The following is a 21548-nucleotide window of genomic DNA, read 5'->3' on the forward strand; positions in this document are numbered from 1 at the left end:
AAATTCTGAGTATCTACCAGGGATCAACTCTAGGAACAAGGGATGTCTGACTGTTTTTTTCTCACATTCAAGTTTGTCTGGCTGTGAGCACACATCTGGGTACAATGAAACCATCAGTAGGTTCTCTACTTAGATGACTCCTTATGATCAGTTCTTTCCACTCTCACAAAGCAGGTCTGTGAACCCCAAACTCTTACTGGAGATTTTCCCCTTTCAGCCCATCAAAGTCACCAATGCTATCTACTACAAGAGAGGCCTAAAAGCACCTATGATTCATGATGAGATGGTAAGTCCCAGGAAATCCATTTCTAGGGCTTGGGTCTAGAGTCAGAAAGAAACTACATTGAAATATGTATAAGACATAACAAGAGGCTATTATCCTTCAAAGAAATATAGATCCTTAAAAACTGTTAATACCAGCTTTCCTAGATATTATGGATTGCTAGATAATATGGATAACAAAATTATCAGCATTTTCCAGAATCTTGAAAACGTCTAGTCATCTGACAGGCAGTGGTGGCACACACCTTTAATCCCAGCACTTGGGAGGCAGAGGCAGGCAGATCTCTGGGTTTGAGGCTAGCCTGGTCTACTGAGTGAGTTCTCGAACAGCCAGGGCTACACAGAAAAATCCTGTCTTGAAAAACCAAAAAGAAAAGAAAAAGAAAAGAAAAAAGAAGAGAAAAGAAAAAGAAATATACTAACAGCTTCCCTATTTGTCAGTAAGGAATCATTAGCGAAAAAGGTGAGGTGAGACAGACAGATCTCTTACTCTATGCAACATCTACGGATAAGGTTTTTAAAGAGCAGTGCAGAGCTCACATGAGGAAACTCACAGATGTTTACCGAGCATATGAAAGCAGATTCAAATAAACAGAGCAAATGGAAGAGCACATTCCTAAAGGAGAAGACTGAATATTGTCAGTAGGATGTCAATTCTTTATAAATCAATTCATAGCTACCGTTTAATTCAGGCAGACATCATGTAACACTAACTCAACAAGCTACTTGTTTTAGTTTGAAAAAAAAAATGACTCTAAAGTTCAACTGGTCTTCTAGTTGCGTCAGATACAGTGGCCAACAATTATTTCTGGAAAACAATACTGACAGAGATAGCTGCACTACTAGACTTTAATACACAAATAAAAATTCTATAATTAAAACAATGTGGTTTAGTACTTGGTCAGACTGGAAGGAATAAAGGGGCTAAAAATACATGCTCGCCTACAAGAATTTAGTGTAAGAGAGCCAGTGATTTAAATCAGTGGGGCCAACAAAAAAAATTCCTTTCCTAATCAGGGCTGGAAGAATTAGCTATTAAGAAAAAGTTAAATTTCTCTTATGTCTGAGAACAAAACGAGAAACCAGGACAAAAAGTTGAATGTGCAAAATGAATCCTCCAACAAGTAGAAGAAAATGCAAATGAGCAGATATCTAAAGCCAGGAACAGGAAGGATACTGTAAGCATAAAAACCAAGAGAACCCAGCACACAAGGCTGATGAATAGGACCTAGCAAATAAGGCCTTCAATGCACCCGCGGAGCCATAAACGAATTGAAAAGACAAATGACAAACCCGAGGAATATTCTAGCGTTACACCAAAAGGTTAATATCCTCTTATGCATAAGGAGTTCTTATAAATCAATAGGGGGAAAAAGGATAAATATAAATAGAAGAAAAGCAAAGGACAGGAATGTCAATAAATGCCGAGACAAATGCTGCAGCTCACTGGTAATTAAGGAAGTACAAAGTGAGACCACGAGATACCATTACTCACCCACCTAAGGGACGCCAACTTAAAAATTACAAAAGGCAGGAGTGGGGCAAAATGAGTGTTCACACTGCTTAAGGGGTAGGGATAGGGGTTGAAAGAACCCAGTTCTTCAGGGGCAATATGGCAATACAGATAGATCTTCAATATATGCCTATCTCTGTTGTGGTGACTGCTATTGCCAGGGATTAATCCTAAAGAAATATTCCGGTGTCCACAGATGTTTGTTCAATGCCATTTAAATTGCAGTATGGTTCAGAGTAAATTTTTATAGTATTAAATAATTATATGATCTGAATATACAACAATAGGAAATTAAATAAAAAATAACACATTGGCATAATGAAATATAAGGAAGTACAGCCTTCTAAGATAATTTTTCTGAATGAGTAATAAATGACAAGGCAGAATCAATACAAGATGTAGAAGGAAACAAGCTGGATATAAAATGATACATAATTTCACCCTAATTCTGCTGAGGGTGAAACATAGTAGATTGCAAAATGTTAATTGTTTTTATTTCTGAGTGGTAAGAGTATATTTGGTTTGTTTTTTTTTTTCCTGTCAATTTTTTTTCCATAAAGAGTACTACTTTTATAATTGGAAAGTTACATAATTTTTAAAAGATCAAATCTTGGTGATTCTATTTCTAGAATTCCATCCAAACATGATGTCATTTAACACTCAACCACCCCATAGCCTGGTCCTATTATTTTCATGGTAACATGTACAACAGGGATCTTGGTGCTTAATGTGATAAGTCAAATATTGCCCTCAGAACTCAGCCTTGGCTGATCTGCCTATTGCAAAAAAATTGTGAACCAAAACAACATATAAGAATGTCGACCATAGTGCCAAAGGAGAGGAAAGCCATTTATCTATGCTAATGGCTGAGTAATTGCACGGAGGCATGATAGAATAGCAGGATATTTGAGGGATTATTTTTAATGATGGAATGATATTTAACTTATACTGAATTTAAAAAGTAAAATGCAAAAATTCATATGTAAATATGACTGTTGAAAAATGTAAACCAGTAGGCTGGAGGAAAATATAATATAATATATTAATAATAGCTATCTCCAGACAATAAGTTTAATAGGCGTCATTACTTCAGATCTGAAATTCTAAATAGGCATCACTTTAAGTGTCGAAACATATCACATGCTAATTTTAAATGGTGACTATTTAGTCCCACACTTCTCTTCCTCGTCTGTCCCAAATGCCCTAAGGCTAAGTTCAAGGTTTACCTCCTCTTTGAAGCACTCCTGGATTTGTTCAGTCCAGGAAGTTCCAAGTGAAGCTTTGGGATTGGACGGTATTTGCTGCCAAGCCTGACGACCTGAATTTGGTACCCAGATGGTAGAAGGAGAGACCCGACTCCTGAAAGCTGTCCCCTGGGTCCCACACATGCACCAAGGCACACCTGTGCTCACCCAAACAGAGAATAAACATCCAAAGCAACAACCAAGTGAAGCTTCGACTGTGGCTCTTACAACATCGTGGCTCTTGGACGGAACTCCCCATCAAGATCCTACACCTCCCTTGGAGCCTCCTATGTTGTGGCTGTGAACTCGACAGGCTGGCAGAACCGGTGCCCACAGAAATGCCACTGCTGAGTGTGGCCCGGTCCTCATGCTGTAGGATGGCAGAGATGGTATCATGAGCAGAAGCTCTGGGCCTGGATACTGGCTGCTGATCATAGCCTGACCGTCCAGGGTGAAGTAACAAACAAAATGAGGGAGGAGAAAATTCCAGGCAATACAGTGAATTTTTAAAAAAAAAACACTAAAATTACTTAACTGTTCTAAATTCCGGGCTTTGGTGATAAGCACATACTGTGATTTGAAATAAAGAGGTATAAAGGGGAAATTTTTAGCATTATTCATCAAGCTGATACCTGAGTCGCGCCTCGCTTCTATTGTTTTCCATGTTTCCAGTTCCATAAAAGAATAAATATTAAGGCTAACTTTTTTGAATGGGAAGGAGGAGTTAAAATAATTTATTGCCTTTGCAAGCAAATATTAGTGCTAGTTAAACAGAACTGGAATATTAGTTATTTGTCAAAGATGCATCCCTAACCCCTCAATACAATACGCCTTATTTGCCAATTATATTTTCTTATAACATTTACAATTATCTGAATTTCACTCTGATTGGTATCTTATTTTCTTTCTTTCCTTTTTTTTTTTTTTTTTAAATGTCAAGTCTCCCTATGGAAAGCATATGTTCCATGCAGATAAGTTTATTTGGGCTTAATATTGACATGGGGTAGATACTTGATAAATATGTGTTAAATAAATATAGAAGGAACTGGAGCTGGAGCTGGTAAAGGCTCACAGGACTGATAGAGTCTTTGACCAGAATCTCAAAATAGTAGAGAATCAAACTCAATGGTAAACTCACTGATGGGTTCAGCTACGGAGGAGTCCCTGGGATCTTGGGCTAGAAATAACTCACTCTTGTAAAGGATTCCTTCAGATCCCAGTTTCAGGAGGACTAAGACATTTGAAAAGGAGTGAGTATATATATACACACACACACATGCAGAGAGCATGTCTGGCTGGTAGCACTGGCTTGCACACAGCAAGACACCACGGGTAAGTGGAGACCAAGTGGAGACCAACACACGCCTCCCTTGTAAACAGCTCTCCAGCTCCCTTCTCTCCCTCTGATTAACACTTGCCTCACCCAAGACCTCTCTGCTTCTCTTTGAAAACAAATCTCTTTTACAGTAGTTGATGAGAAAATGCCCTCTTGTGGGCGTGACAGTGGACCACCTCCACAGTGCCACAGATTTCTGAAAAAAAAAAAAATCTGGTCTTTCAAGAGAATTCCATCATTTGGGTTGAACATGTATTTTTTTTTTTTTAATTCTCAAATACCAACCTTTTGTTGAAGCGCAAATACATTTTTGGAGAAGCTATTAAATGATCCTCAGTTCATGTCTGCCGTGTCTAACTTAGCAAGTTCTGCTGATCTGCGTCGTCACAAAGATAATTATTCTCTTTTCTAAACTTCTGTGCAATTTGATAATGACTGGGTGACTTTTTTTCTCCCTCTAATCATCGCCCAGAATCTGCCTCCTTTCTGCTCCCAGGAACCCATCACCTGAGATTGACAGGCAGCAATTGAAAATAATAAAATTATGTAAGATGAGCTTGTAATCACCTGCATTTCACAAGAAGCAAAATGCATTTTGCTCCGGCGGAGGAACAGAAAGTTTCTTCCTCATTTTAAACCTGTATCAGAGGTAAAGCCTTCTATTAAAACACAATTCTCGGTACGCTCACAGCCTCTGGCAGACTGCCAAGGAGACTATCATGGAGCTACTGCGGCAGAGAAGCAGTTTGTCAAAGGCAAGGATGCTCCCAAGAAAGAGGATGCAGCCTCCTGGTTCTAGGGAGGGTTTTGCCTATACCAACCCCAGCTCTGTTGGCCAGTCCCACGCTCCTGCACATGGACAGACAGACATACTGACAAGACACTCACGGGGGGGGGGGGGGATCCTTTTTATGAGACGTCACAGGAAAGAAAACATTGAGACAATTCTTCCCTCTTTCACTATCTTTTACACACACACACACACACACACACACACACACACACACAGAGCCACAAGAAGCCACAGGAAGGAAAACATTGTGATAATTCTACTCTTCCACCGTCTTTTACACACACACGCATACACACAAACACAGGTACATGTGCTCACTCACACACACATACACACACCAAAAAAACACACAAAGAAGGGGTTTCTTCCTCCCTCTTTTTACTTCCCCACCCCCTTTTACTGTATTGCTATTTTCATTATGATTATTAAATTGCAGACTCTGCAATCCAACACCTGGTTAACTGCAACCTTTTTTGCTGGATAGTATTTACAGGTTGCTGTGACCACCTCGGGGTCCAGTTATTTGACAACAGTGTCATGGTTGTGAGGGTAAGGTGCCTCCGATTTGAAGCTTGCTTAGCTACTGTTAAGACAGTCCACAAACCTGACTCTTATTAAGAGCCCTAAAAAGGAAAAAAAAATCTGGAGAATTAATTTTTGAGGGGAGTCTATGATAGCTGTGATGAACATATTTTTTGTAGTAGATTATATGAAGCTGATTGGTTCCCCCCTTAACAAAGCCTGGCTGTTTAAATTTTCCTCCTATCCTATAAGCTGGTATTTCTCTGTTTCTGTTAGTGTTAATGTGGGCACAGCCACTTATTGTTCTCTCTAGGGACAAAGAAGTGGCAATATTACCCTTACTCATACAGCAACATTTCATGCCTGGGGTGGGTAAGTTTCCCTTCCAGTATAAAAAATATGAGGACTATCTTAATAACTGGAAGTATTTTTAAATTAGGGAGAGAGTTGGTATTGGCATTATATTGTATTTTCAGGCGCTTTTGTGTGTGTGTGTGCTTCAGTTTTATCATAGTATACAGGTAATTATGTTTCTGATTTTTTTTAATTAACCAAGTTTCCATCATAATTAAACACTACTCTTTCAGCCAAACATATGATAAAGTCATGTTAGAAACTTCATTCTTAATTTTCAAAGAAGCGCTTTCTGTTTTTCCTAGGGCTCCTAGAGAAAAAAAAAAAAAATCCATGCTAGTTTTTAAAACCTTACCTCTGTACCCAAATTCCTGAAAAAGAACAAGTTCTTCCCATGATAAGCCAGGCTTTATGGTCCATGATCAGGCAGAATGGTGTACTGGTGGGTGTGAGGGAGACACAACTCAAATGAGAGACTGGATGGGAACATGGACAGTCAAACACAGGCTGGACTTCTCAACCTGAGGTTACCTGACTGAAAGTCTCTTAGCCAGCCTGTGGGAAAATGAACCAATGATTACCTTTCCTGGGTCTGACTCGGATACAGAGTCATTTCACACCCAGCTGAAGGGATCCCTTATCAAGTCCCACGGTTTATGAAACAACAGCTAAAGTGGTCAGAGAGGAAATTCTACTGGGTTTGCCCTTTATCTACCCAGGGCAGCTGGAAGCACAGCCGAGAACTCAGGAGATGGGTGAGGCCTGGCTGTTCCTGGCTCTTGTGTGTGCTAGCTTGTTGGGACTGGTTCTGGCTCTACCTAGCCTATCTTAGAGCGATGGCCTTTTCTAGGCCTCCAAACTGTAATCCATGAGCATTGACCTAGACCTTTAGAGAAAAACAACAAAGGAATATACACAAAAGATGAGGCCACCATTTTACCAGAGGAGCATAAGGCAGGCCAGTCAGCAGGAGGCTTCCAGCAGGGGAAGCAGCCACCTGTATCAGAGAGTCCCTACCAGTCTAGAAGGGTGAGCAGGGTCCGAACAGACAAGCAGGATAGCAGATAAAGGGGAGTGCGGGGAGGTGGAACTGAGTTACCTCAGTGAGCTAGCCAGAGGCCCTTGCTCAACAATGACCATTCTGAACCTCCAGTTTCTCCAGGAAAGCAAATCTCTTAAAAAGTGGGTGTTTTTCTCTGCCATGGGTCTCCGTGTCTAGGCCTTGGCTTGCAGATCCGAGCTCTGTGCTTTATTCCCAGACTGAAGGCATCGACACGGCTAAGGAACATATCAACCAGTCCTGAGGATTCAAGCCATGGGACAACATGCTGAGCTGGAGACTTGCTACCCAACCCCTCTGCCTGGAGGACATGGGTGTCTGTCTGACTGGTTCTGCGGGTAACTGTCAGAATTATCTAGGGATAAATGGGTATATCAGACTATTATAGCTCAGGGACATGAACATGTGAGGCCACCCACCAAGTCCTTATCTCCAATGTGGTCACCAAGTAGCCTCCCGAGTGTGCTTTAGCTTCTTGCCAGGGTGATGTCTGCTCAGCAGCAACACAAGTGTCTAGCCCTCTGGTTGTTATCACTCTAGAGAGAAACAGCAGCAACATGCCTTTAGCGCTGACTTTGCAGGCAGTCCACTAAGGCAAGTAAGGAAGTGTTTGGGCCAGGAAGAAAGATTGACTGGAGAGGTCACAAGAGAACTTGTGGAGTGGTGAGAATCTTTCACTGTGTTGAATGATGATCATGTAGGCATTTTGTAATTATTGAAACTCGGTGCAATGAACATCCAGATCTATGAATTTCATTATATTGCCTCAACTGATACAAAATAAATCAAATAAATACATGTCCAGTTGGGATTGGGATGGGATATACATATAAAAGTTGCCGAATTCTTGAACTTATGAATTCTGAAAATAATGCAATTAAAGAATTAATTTGGGAGTGGACTGGGGAGATAGTTCAGTGGTTAAAAGCACTGGCTGCTCTTCAAGAGGACCTAGGATTGATTTCCAGCCAAGTTCATAACTGTATGTACACTCTAGTCCCAGAGGGACAAAGACCCTCTTCTGGCCTCTTTTAGCACTGCATGGAGGTGGTACACAGACATACAGACAAATACACATAAAATTTAAAAATTAAAATAGACTTATTTGGGAATATTTAGAAATCTGTTTTCATCACAATAAAAATAACCTAGCCTTCCAGCTTTCTCAGTGTACAGTTCTGTGACCTTCTGTATATTCTCTTTGCTGGGTAAGGGTCACTACCAGCCCTCTACACAGAACATTCATTTTTCCAAATAGAAACTGTAAATCCATCAAACAGTAGCTTCCTGACTGCTACTGTTCTGTCTTTCTTCCTGTGTATATATATGACTAATTTACATACCTCACACAAGTAGCCACACACAGCATTTGTCCTTTGGTGACTAGTGCATTCCACCCATCACAATGCCCCTACATTTCATGCATGTGAGAGGATTGATTCTCTTCCTTTCCAAGGCTGGATGCTATTCCTCTCTACATGGTATGCATCCTGGATGCTATTCCTCACTATTCAAGTACTGCATCCTGGATGCTATTCCTCTCTATGCAGGTACTGCATCCTGGATGCTATTCCTCACTATTCAAGTACTGCATCCTGGTTGCTATTCCTCTCTATGCAGGTACTGCATCCTGGATGCTATTCCTTATGATGCAGGTACTGCATCCTGGATGCTATTCCTCATTATTCAGGTACTGCATCCTGGATGCTATTCCTCTCTATGCAGGTACTGCATCCTGGATGCTATTCCTCACTATGCTGATACAGCATCTACTGATGGACAAGTGCCACACTGGTGTAGAGGACCACTGTCCACCTTCAGCTTTCACATCTTTGTGGCACATGTTCAGAAGTCGAAATGTTCTATCACATGGTAATTCTATGTTTAGCTTTTGAGAGGAACCACTGTGTTTTCCACAGTGGCTGCCCCAGTATGCATCTGTACCAGCAGTGCACGAGGCTGAGGCTGGCAGTTTCTCTACATCCTTCCTTACACTCGTTCTGGTTTTGTTTGTTTGATAACAGTTATCCTAATGTGCACCAAGTGACATCTCACTGTGTTTCTGACATGAATGTCCCTCATCATTGCAATGCTGAATATATTTCTGTATGCTTAGTGGACACTGACCTATCTTCTCTGGAGAAATGTGCACTCAAATCCTTAGCTCATCCTTTAATCATATTGTTGTTGAGTTGAAAAATGTTTCATTGTTACCAGGAAATCAGAGGACAGAATCCTCCCTCCGATCCCATGCTCAGTCTCTAGATGATAATTTTCTATCCCTATCCCTTCTTACCCTGTTCTTGATCCCATGGGTCATGTCTAGCACAGAAACAAGCTAACCACAGGTGGTAAACTGCTTTTGCCTTTTCTTAGGACCAGGGAGACTCAAGTGGCCCAGGTGTCTCTTCTATATAGTAAAAGAGAAAAAAGAAAGTATCTGGAGGCCAGACGTTCTGGGAGTCAAACCAAGAGAATAAGAACAATGTCAAGCCCTAGAATTTGGACTTTGAAGTTCAGTGAATGCCACCACCCCTAGGATTCCTAAGTCAGCCTTTTGTTGTTGTTGTTGTTTTTGTTTGTTTGTTTGTTTCTGCTATATTGAATTGAGATTTTAAATTCTTAGGTGAGAACCAGATCCGGGTCAGGGCTCTGGAATGCCCTGGTCTCTCATGGATTGGAAGGAGTGCCCATAAGGAACAACAGTCAAGAGACAAGCTCATCACCTTCCTCAGCTAGAACCCAGGGCTGCAAACCTTGCCTGAGGACACAGCTCATAGCCAACGTGGAGATGATATATCTTTATCTCAGCCAGAAAGCAACAAGGGCTGCTTTGGATACACCGGTCTGCACGCTTCCTTCTTTTTTGTACCCTAGTCTGTAGTGCCTACTAGCCTCGCAGCCAAATCTCTTCTCTCCTGGGAGCTCTGTGTGCTGTACCATCTGACACTGGGGCTGCCAGTGCAGACCCAGCCAGACACCTGGGGCTGTTGAGGAAATCCCCCTCCCTGTCACAAGAGAGATGAAGACTGTATAGAGCGAAACGTGACTTCTTCAAACATGGTTTCCAGGAAAACCATTTTTCTCCTCTGGGGAGGAGGATCTGTTAAGTCTTTGTGCCATTTCACTGTGGAAAAAGCCAGCTGCCTCACTCGGCACGAAGTGATCCACACACTCACTCCTTCTCGACAGCATGCTGTGTGGACGGGTGGATTGAGAGGCTCTGGCGTGTCCCTGTGGCACACTGAGGCTTCGGCAAGAACTGTGCTCCTTTCGCAGTTGGAATATTTTTCCAGTTTTGATGATTAAAGCTGGTTGGAACAGCATGAACCAAATAGATTATAGCATTCCACTCACAGAAAGCTCTTCACTAAAAGGACGGGCTAGCTCTGCCGCTGCACGAGGCCTCCTGGTCTAACGAGCCCAGTTTCTAAATGTGGCCCTTGTTTCTCCCAACCGCCATGGCCCTTGAGTTTTGCTCAGAAAACCGATTCAGGCTCTCTGAGTAAGATCAGACTAAGTAAGTCCTTTCTCTCAGCCTGACAAGCAAATACAATGACAAAATAATCCGCCTTTATGCCAAGAGTTCAAGACAAGGTATTTTAACAAAATGGCTTCAATATGGAGATGGGTGAATACAGTACAAGGTGCCTGAGCTAGGAGCCTCGGGGTAACATCAGAGAGCGCACTGAGCATGCACAGGAAGACAGCACTCGGCCTCCTTGTAGCTACCAGGAATGGTAACCATGTGCTATGCAGAGGACAGAAGGCAGCTGCCCCTGCTAAATTGGGCACTGATGGACTAGGCAGAAGTCAGCCCACCTGTTGTTACCCCCAGTGGTGGAAAACCTGGCTTCCATAATAAGGTATTCCATGGTCCAAGTGTTCTAAAAATCTTGTCCATGCTTTAACCAAACTCTATTTAGGTTTCTAAGCTGCTCTCTATCAGTGATAATCAGATGTGGGGGATTTTTAAATTTTTAATATTTATTTACAAAATGTATTCATTTTATGTGTATGGGCATTTTTCTGACTAGGTACCTGTGTACCTTGTATATGTCAGGTGCCCTCAAAGGCCAGAAGAAGGCATCGCATGCCCTGGGACTGGAGTTAGAGATACTTGTGAGCCATGCAGATGCTGAGAATCAAACCTGTGTTCTCTGGAAAAACAGCTAATACTCTTAATCAATGAACCATCTTTCTGATCTCTTTAATTTTTCGTGTGTGCATGTGTGCAGTGTTTCTATGTGCACTGAGTTTCATGTGCTCACTGTGTGTATCAGGGTGGGGGGAATGTAGGCATCATCCTTTACCCATTTCTGTCTTCTCTATGGAGACAGGGTCTCTCGATGATCCTGGAGCGCATCATCTTTAGCTAGAGTAGCAGCCAGAAGCTTAAGAAGCCTCCTGTCCTCTCCCATTCCTTCTCCAGCACTGAGGAACATATGGCAAGACCCAGCCTTTGTCGTGAGTACTATGATCTGAACTCAGGTCTTTGTACTTGCACAGTACAAGAATGGACCTCAGGGGTCAGAGCAACACTGCATTCATGAGCCAAATCTCCTCCTTAGAACATCTCTCAATTTCCAAGTAGACCAGAGATTCTACAGTGTAGCTGACCAATAAATATCAAGCCGTGCCAGGCCAAACCTAAATCTAATGACAAAGGCACTCCTTTGTCCCTTTAGGACCACAAACTCTATCTGTCCAGAAACATCTTATTTCCAATATTTGGTATATGCTGTTACTAAGTTCTTTGCAAATAAGAATTTATTAATCTAAAATCTTCAATTTTCATATATTCAAGTGAGCACTCCAGGGGCCTCTAGCTTCAAAGAATGGGGCAGGGGGAGGCTAAGCCTCAGATGTACCTCATACTCAAACTCTTTCTCAAATTTAAAAATAATGGTAATAAATTTATGTGTGAAGGTATTTGAAATTACATAGTAGGTCTCTGTTTCTTTGAGTTCATGTCACACTTGGAGAGAAAATTAACTGAACCTCGACTTATTATAATGTCACCTTTGGTAATTAGCAAGCAATGTGGTTAAACACGGGAGGATTTTTGTTGTACAATAGGCCATTTATAGTCCTTATAGAAGGTATACTGGTCCTCTCCTTTATAGGCAAGCAGTAGTGTAGACTACAGGCCTGAATATCTCATACCTAACTTTCATACTTGATCTGACTTTGGGCACATGTCTGCCGTTCTAATTCATACACAAAATGGGAACGACATCACCCACACCACAGGATGAGGTACCACAGGACAAGGAGGATTCATTCCTTGGTCCCTCTCTGCAAATATGAATTGCATCTACCTTCAAGGTACCCAATGTGTCCCAGTAAGATTCCCTCAGTGGTTTAATAGCCATTGTGATTCAGAAGCCAATGTCTCAGGGCTAGAAGTGAACACAGAAAGTGAAAGAGAAAGGCAACATTGTATCATTTTTCTCAACATTGTATCATTTTTCTCAACGCCAAGTTTAGGATTCCTGTCACTGGTCAATGTTACTAAATGACCAAAAAGGAAGCTGTTAAGTCTTTGATTCATCCAAAGCCGGTGACTAGCATTTGGTTTTCAGAAAATATCCACAGCATCCTGCTGTGTGACCGCATCAGTCTTCTTTTCAAACTTGGAAGCTTAAGGATCAAGAAGCCCCTGATCTTCTAAAACAGAGGTTTTCAACCTGTGGGTCTTGACCTCTTTGGGGGTTGGATGATCAGGGGTGGCCTCTCAGATATCAGATATTTACATTACAATTTATAACAGCAGCAAAATTATAGCTATGAAGTAGCAAAAAAACAATTTCATGGTTGGGGTATTAAGGGGTTGCAGTGTTAGGAAGGTTAAGAACCACTGCCCCATACACAGAAATGGCAGGAACACACAGGTGGCATGGTGACTGGAAAGGCATACAGAGGTGGCCTGCCAGCCCAGAGACGGCCAGCTCTTTGCAGTGGCTACCCTTGCTCAGCACTGCCTGTGTTATGGCTTCCTCAGAGGCTTGACCTCAGGGCTGGAATGAATGCCCCTTTCCAGTGAGCCTGCATGCATACTCCTGAGTTGGAAGCCTTAAAAGAGGGAGCAGAGACAGTTCTGTGGTGTGTGCTGGAGGCTCTGTTCATACCTGTTCCCATCTCACAGAAGACAATGCAAAGAGTAAAAAGCAGGACAGACGCCGATGGCAAATGCAGTGCTACCTGCCTCCCACAGCTGTCTCTGTGATTTGTAGTGGTTTTAATTTCCTTTAAAAACAATACTGGTTTTGAAACATCACAAATTGTAAAATCTGCACAGGGAAGACACTTCGTAAGTGAGCACAATATAAAAGACAAGACTCCTCTGTGTGGGCTCTCCAAAGTCCCACATAGATCCAGTTATCACTGCAATGATGCAGTACCAAGAGAAAATTAGTCTTCAAAGTCTCAAGTCATAAATCCTCCAAGATTCCATTTAGATTACTTAGAATTCATCAACAAGCATATTTAATAGATATAGGCCCAAATAGAGCATCTAAAATTCTACACAATGACAAACTCCGAACGTGTAACTACACAGTCACTGAGTGAAAAGAAAATCTAAAATGTAGGCTTTGATGTTTATCACCTGATACCTTCTCTGGGTGGAAATGCACAGAGACGAACATTTTCATAGAAAGAATTTAATGCAGATACTGTGCTAGATGATACACACACACACACACACACACACACAAAGGTAAATCCAGTTAGCCTTTGTATGTCTAAGTATATCCTTAGCTCTTTATTTATTTTTCTTTGAAGCTATTTCTTTTCTGCACAGACTCATGATGTAAACAGGTTCTATTCAAGCATATGAAGGTTCTCATTAGTGTTCCAGGAGGAAATGGAAGCAGGTAGACCGATCCAAGAGAGAAGCCTGACAATGAATGTTGGCAAGACCACATTAAGTCTTAAACTCACATTCCTTCTAATGTTATTCTTTTACATAAAATATTAATTAGCAAGAGTGAGGCATGGTAGCCCATGCCTTTAATTCCAGTACTCATGAGATGGAGGTTGGAGGAGCAGCTCTGTGAGTTCAAGGCCAGCCTGGTCTTCATAGCTAGTTCTGTGCTAGTCGGAGTTACATAACGAGACATTGTGTCAAAGGTGTGTGTGGGGGTGGTGGTGGAGTAAGTTAATTTCCATAGACAATGAAGTATCTCCCCACATAGGAGAGGCAGCAGAACTGGACAAGTACACAGACTGAGTGTGTACCATCAGAAATACATGAAATTGGTAGAGTGTTTATCTGGCTTGCATGAAGCCCTTGGTTTCATCCTCAGTGTCAGGTAAACAACTTGGTAACTCCTGCGCACACACACACACACACACACACACACACACACACACACACACACACACTAGTAGCTGAGGGTTCTGTGTTCAAACTCGGCAGTATGAGATGTCTGAGCTTGTGAGTATAGGCCAGTTGATTACCTCCGAGTTTCATCATCATTTGTAAAGTGTGGATAATCCCTACTTTGTGGTGTTGATATGAGGATTAGAGATAATATATGTAAAGTACTAAAATATGGTGGGCAGCCATAACCAGAAGCTATTATTATTTTATTATTGGGGCTTGAGAAAAGTTCGATGATTGAATAATAGGTAGATTAGCTGACCTCTGAAATCCATGACAATGCTAAAATTATGATACTAAAAATGGAATTAAAAGTTCATACATCAAATCCATGAAGGGTATTTTGAACTGTTTGAATTGTGATGTAAATCATCTTATGCTTTTCAGGACTCATATTATCATATGAGGCTCACAGACTGTAGCATAGACACACCCTGGTTTATTAAAATACTTAAGACTAACACACGGAGGGCTCGGGGTCCCACTTCAATCAGCTCCAGGATTTGCTGTCATCTCTCTGTCATGCTGCAGAAATCTGCTTTGTGGGGCATCTCTGTATGCTACACGTTTTAGCAGGGTTCTCTCTTCATTTTGCAAAAAAATATTTTAAGTTAATTTGCTTTTTCTGCTTGTGAGCCTTTTTTAAAATATTAATTGTGTATGCACATGCCACATCGCAGCCGGAGTCGGCAATGTCCTTCTACCGCGTGGATTCGGAGGATCTAAGTCAGGTTGTCAGGCTCAGCAGTATGCACCCTCACCCACTAAGTCAGCATTTCTCAGCCTTCCTAGTGCTGTGACCCTTTAATACAGTTCCTCATGTCCTGTAACCCCCAAATCATAAAATTATTTTCGTTGCCACTTCATGACTGAAATTCTGCTAATGTTATTCATCGTAATATAAATATCTGAGATGTGACCCCTGTTGAGAACCATCTCACTAAGCCATCTTCCCCAGACCAATGGAGGGGTCCCTTCTTCTAGCCCTAGACAGCTACCACATATACCCCTCCATTTTAATAAGCAGGGGCCTTGTGAGACGAAGGCTCTTCCCAGTGTTACACAGAGACTGGACTTCAACTTCCACATGAAGCCCCTGCAGCCACCCACTCTATACTGTCACCGAAATTCAGCCAAACCCTCAAAGCAAAGCAAGGGAAACTGGAGAGGTTTGGGAGCATGCACACATCAAGACAAATGTCAGTAATACCTACTGCATTGGATATTTGACATTGTTCAACTGACTGCATTCCTACCGAGTTCTTAAAATGAGAGATCTACATTTGTTAGTGCTAAAATGTCAGAATGCAGTGATCTTGTTTCCGGGTATATGCTGTCAAAGAATGAAAACTCTCATTTCAAATGATATCTATACAATCAAATACACTGCAACATTACTCACAGTAGCCAAGAGGTGGAAATGACCCATATACTTGCCAGTAGATTATATATATATATATATATATGAATATGATGGAATATTAACCCGTCTTCAAAGGGAAGGAAATTCTGACATATGAGACTGCATGGATAGAAACATGATTGTATGATGCTAAATGAAATCAGCTAATTACGAAATGATAAATGTTTTATTTCATTTACACGTGGCATCTAAAACGGCCAAGCTTATTTAACACGAAATAGAATGGTGGCTGCCTAGCAGAGGGAGAGAATAAACATTGGCATTTAAGATTTCCACATGAGATGAGTAAGTTTCTGAGACCCATTGCTCAATAACATAAGAAAGAATACCACGACAGTGTTCACATAAAACTGGTAAAGATGGTAAATTCTGTTATTGTCTTAAGTCGTATTTTTTATTTGTGTGTGCATAGAGAGACAAATACATGTCTCTCTCTGTATGTGGATGTGTGTATCTCAAATTGGTCAGTGATTTAAATGTTTGCAGTACTTCATAGCATGAATGCTAAAAAAGAGACACCTGTAGGGCCAGAGGAGCCTTTAGCATCTGGGACTCTGTCCTTTTCACCCTAACCCAGATGCCTGCCATCCTCAGGCTCTAGGGTTCTGCTTGCTTCAGTGTCCGAGTCATCCGTGAAGCTGCAGCATGGAGTCTCGGAGCCATCTGTATTTCACAAAGCTACTCTGTCTCACAGGAGAACACTCTCTCTTTTCACCCAAGGTGGGAAAAAATGCCCCTGAACAACGAAGTTCATTTCACCAGCTACTTTGTTGGGGCTTCTGATGATCAATTGGCCTCCTCCTATTTGATGCTTCAATTCTGGTTTCAGATGATTTCCTTGAAGACAGTAGGGTCTACCTTTCTGACCTCAGACCCGAGGTGAGCGGGTGGACAGCTGATGGAGGAAGAACTTTAGAGTTTGATTTCGGGATGGCTGTGACCTCAAGCATCTTTGGTCCTAGCTTCTAGGGAAGAATATTAATATATACCTCTCCTTACTAACCAAAATTATTATATCCACTTTCTAGGGTAAAAGTCATTGCATATGAAATACTTTGCAGGGATCATAATACCTAATTGTTTACAAATACTAGCAGAGGATCTTAGATATATTTTTGAGCAATAAAAACTACTCTTCTGTATAAAGTAGAAGTATTTCCCCAGTTTCTAAACATTTCTGTTGAGATGTGCCTAACACTAAGAAAGGTCTGTTGGAGGTATATCTGCTACAGAGACATTTCTTTCTCTAGTCACCTTACACTGCAGCTACATCAATTTGGCTTCATCTACAGCCGTCAAAGGCTGGATTCCTTATTCCTGGGGTTTCTTCCTCCTCCTACCCCCAAGTAGGCGCTTAGTTGGCTGATTATAGAATCATAAGGTTGGCTATCATTCCATTTCTCCTTCTGACTTTGAACTTAAGTGTTCCAATTACTTTGCCTGATCCTAATAAGTCGGTAACGTGCAAATGCTTGCCTTGATATTTCTGAAACATACAGGGCTGCGATTAGCATGGGATTGCATCATTAGAAAGCAAAGTTGAAAGCAAAACCATCACTTGCAGCTAAGGAAAACGGCCTGCTCTGAGCACATACAGTGTTACTGTGATCCTGGAGATACTGTGATACAGCGAAATGTATGTTGTATTTGGAAAAAAATCCTCTGATATTCCAGAACCTTCTGGCTCGATCCATTACTCGAAGAGAAAAGATCTTATAGATGGACAAGCTGACTCTAATACACAGCTTTGATGACTCTCTGAGCCCAATAGAGCCAAAGACACAAAAGAATCCTTATGCCACAAAGGAGGTGGGAAGTGGAAGAGAGGATAGGAGGGAAGAGGGAAAGGAGGAAAAAGTAGGAAGGAATAACTTTAGTCAATTCTGTTAGATTAAAACTGACATCTCCTGGCCATTAAATAAGGCTTTATAGTAAGCCTGTGGGAGGAAAAAGAAACACACACACACACACCCCACAGCTGTAACAAATGAGATTCCGATGGTGTTATCTGAATTAACTCTTTTATCTCTGTGTTACTGCAAATCACATAAACTTTTGAAAACTAGTTAAGGGAGAGAGGGGAATGCTTTCAATTAGGAAGGAGCCGCAGCCAAATCAAATGATAAATGGAAGGAGGAAAGATGGCCCAACTGAAATGGATGCCAAAGATTTATAAGGTTGATTAAGTAAACAAAACCAGAATGGATCACCGTGCAAATGTATGAATATTAGAAATAGGCAAGATTTGAATAGACTAATGATTTGCCTCACTTAGACTGACAGGTCTGGATAGTAACTGTGACACACTCTACCAGCGCCAACATCTAAACTTTAACATCTTTATTCCTAGAAAATAAGGGCTGGACTTAGGGATTTCTCTAGTTAGAGCTTACAACCAAACTACATCTTCCAGTCTTAAAAAAAAAAAAAAAATACAGACTCAATTCTCATCTACTTGAAAGAACACAAAACAAAAATGGCTTTACACATTTGTGTTCTGGATGTGAGGAGCTACAGTGAGCAGAAGTCATTCTCTCGGGCTTCTCAGTAGTCTTTGTTCTAATCAACCCCTCACAAAACTGAGTTCTGGTACGGCTTATCTCCCACACGGAGTATTTGGAGTGTGACCACCACTCATTAGAAACATAACTCAAGAGACTCAACATTAGGACCCCACCCCCACCACATACAGAAGAAACCAATAAGCCTTAATCTATTTGTTTCCATGGCTACCATAGGATATTTTATTTCACTAAAACTCTTAGGTATTTCGTTTGGATTGTTGCTTGCAAATGAAAGTTGGAGATCGACTCATTTGCACAGCTGGAGTAGAAATGGAAAGACTAGACCAAAGGCAATGTTTTTCTTGATTGTGGACTTGTAAGATCCCTGTGCAGAAAAGTTATTAAAATTGGCTAAATGCATCAGCCCATAAGCCAAGTTAAACATTATTAAATTCATATAAGGTTTAAGGGCACACATGCTAGTGATTTCCTGATTTGTAGCAATGTGATAAACCCAATGCACTCCAGAACAATATATGGGAACACAGACACTGTGACTCACTGCTCGGACCGTGTAGGAACAGGCAGACTATCAAATGCATGCATGACGAGGAACTCTTAAATTATTATGTCCTTCCCCATACTGTTTTCTCTAAGTGTCAGTATGAACAATCTATACAATTGTTAAATACTAGCCCCCCCCCCGTGAAAAATAATTAGAAAGTTAGCTCTCCACCTCCCCCCACACCCTTAATTTAAATTTAAAAAGCCAGGAGTGAGGTAGACTAATTAAATGTGCTATCACTCATCCTGAACGGAAAGAATTTCTCAAATCTGCCCTTCCGGGTTGAGTTAGCAGTAAGACAGGGAGGCAGGGGAGAAACTCTGTAGTGACTAGACAAATGGCTTTAAAGAGAATGAAATGAGGATAAATACAGCTGTAACCAGGACAGATCGGTCACTGCAAGAGGAGTCCAAATCCTAGCGTTGCTCTGCTGATGAGGGGCTGGAGACTGCAGTGGAGGAGCATGAATGTCCCAGAACTGAGGAGTGGAAGTTTCTCGGCAGCCGCAGCCAGGCGTCCTCCACGTCTAGTCCCTCCAGCGAAGAGGTCTCGCATAAAGCTACATAAATATCTGCGTTCACGATTCGCCCCGGGCGCGCCGCCTCGCAAACACCATAGGGAGAGAGGATACGCTTCGCAGAGCCGCGCGTGTACCAGGACCGACTGCTTCTCACCCATTATCATCCCTGGGGACCCGCGGGAGATCTGTCAACTGACCGCTGCTGCCTTTCGGTTCCAGAGGCCAGCGATGAGAGAGAACGGGCTTCTCAGCAGGCGAACCCAGGCATCCAAGACTCGCGCTTTGCAGTCGCCGGCTCCTGGGAGAACAGCCGCAGGCAGGCAGTGCATCTCCACCTTCCCCAGGCAACGCACACCGAACCTGCCCCGGGAGCAGCCTTGGAACGAAACTGGGCTGCAGGTTCTGGGCTGGAGCTAGCACGCCTTTCTCCCCTGGGGCCTGGGACCGACACTGCCCAGTGAGGGCACCAGCGCGCGACCACAGATAACCCTCCTGCTTTCGGCTAGCTCCAGGCCACGAAGACCCGGACGTGAGTCCGCGGTCAGCCCGCATCGCCCGTGGCAGTCTGGGCGCGCGGCCACACTCCCACCTACGTGTCTCCGGGTCTACTATCCCACACATAAACAACCCCTCCCCACTCGCCACTACCTCCCCGCCCTTCGCATCCCTGAAGCTGTCCTCCCACCTCCAACCTCCGCTGGAAACCACAAGGTGTCAAGGGAATGAAGGGGAGGTCACAACACTGTCTGTGTGGGTTCCAGTCAGATGATATTCAAGCTCTTCCACCTCGAAAGTTACTTAGGATCCAGTGAAGAAACCCGGTCCCCAAATGCTGGGTCTGAGAACGCGAGTGGCAGAACCCGTCATCTAGCTTCCCTTGGCACACAGGCGCGCACCTCCTCAACCCGCAGGGCACACCGCCGCCCTGGGGACCAACTATCCAGTGCTTTCTGGGTCCCCCGGCACTGCTGGGGCCCTGGGCCGCGCAAGGGGAGGTGGCCAGGAGAGGGGCGCACACGGCTTGGCCCGGCCCAGTGCTACCCGGCTCCGGTGTCGTATTTGCTTCCAGCACCTTCGACCACTACGATAGTTCCCCTAGGCATTCCCTGCATAACACACCCGGGGGCAGGAAGTTTTTTTTCCCCCTTTTTTCCATTCCCGGAGCAGCGCAGGCGCAAGGGCTTCTGCAGGCTTGCGAGCCCAGACGCGGGAGGCTCCAGCTCCGGCCGCCGCCACTGCCAGAGCGGAGCCCAGCGTTCCAGGATCTGGGCCCCACTCCCAAGTCCTGCCTGGCCCAGAAGCTACCAGGACCCTGGGAACCCTCACTCCCGCCCCTCTGCCCCGCTAGGCATCCCAAGAGCCCCAACCTGACCTGGCTCTTACCTGCGGCCGCGCCGCTCCGGCCCCGGCCCGACGCGCAGAGAGCCCAGGGTCGCGGATGGGTGCAGGAGGGTTGATGGATAGGGGACGGCGCCGGCGGGTAGCTGTAGCTGGGGCCTCTCGAGTCCTGGCCGGGAGAAACGGATCCAGGTCCACCTCCTCGCGTTCCTGCTCTCCGCCTTCTCCCCCTTTCCCTCCTCCTCCCCCGCCGCCGCCGCCTCCCGGCAGCCCAGGGAGGATGCCCGGGAGAGGGAAGTCAGTCCTTCTGCCTGTCAGCCTGCGCGGCTATGCGCGGTGCGGCGCGGCTCTCATCGAGGCGGCGGCAGCGGCGGCGGCTCCGGCAGCATCGCCCCCGCCCTCTCCCCGCAGCCGCGGCGGCCGCGGGGCTGGGGCTGGCTCCGGGCTCCGGGCTCCGGGCTCCGGGCTCCGGGCTCCGGGCTCCGGGCTCCGGGCTCCGGGCTCCGGGCTCCGGGCTCCGGGCTCGGGCTCGGGCTCCGGGCGGGGGCTGAGCTTAGGCTCGCCAATGACCGAAGCTGCGGACGTGCGCTGGGTAGCCGGAGCCGGGGTTAGAGCTGCTGCTAGATCGGCGGTGGCAGAGACAGCGGCGACGGCGGCGGCGGCGCGGGGATTGGCGCGGCCGCGGCGCGGGGACCATGCTCCCTTCT

The 21548-nt window shown here is 43.9% G+C and overlaps 1 protein-coding gene across 1 annotated transcript in view; it reads right to left on the bottom strand.

The window, feature by feature from the left end:
* Klhl29 (kelch like family member 29) overlaps positions 1–21167 on the bottom strand; it is a 303934-nt gene extending 282767 nt beyond the window's left edge. Inside the window, exon 1 of the mRNA XM_021201749.2 lies at positions 20887–21167. The gene's annotated coding sequence lies outside the window, so the exon portion shown is untranslated. The remainder of the gene's footprint in view (positions 1–20886) is intronic.
* Positions 21168–21548: the final 381 nt, after the last annotated feature.

This window comes from Mus pahari, chromosome 7 (assembly GCF_900095145.1).
Source record: "Mus pahari chromosome 7, PAHARI_EIJ_v1.1, whole genome shotgun sequence".
Taxonomy (NCBI): Eukaryota; Metazoa; Chordata; class Mammalia; order Rodentia; family Muridae; genus Mus; species Mus pahari.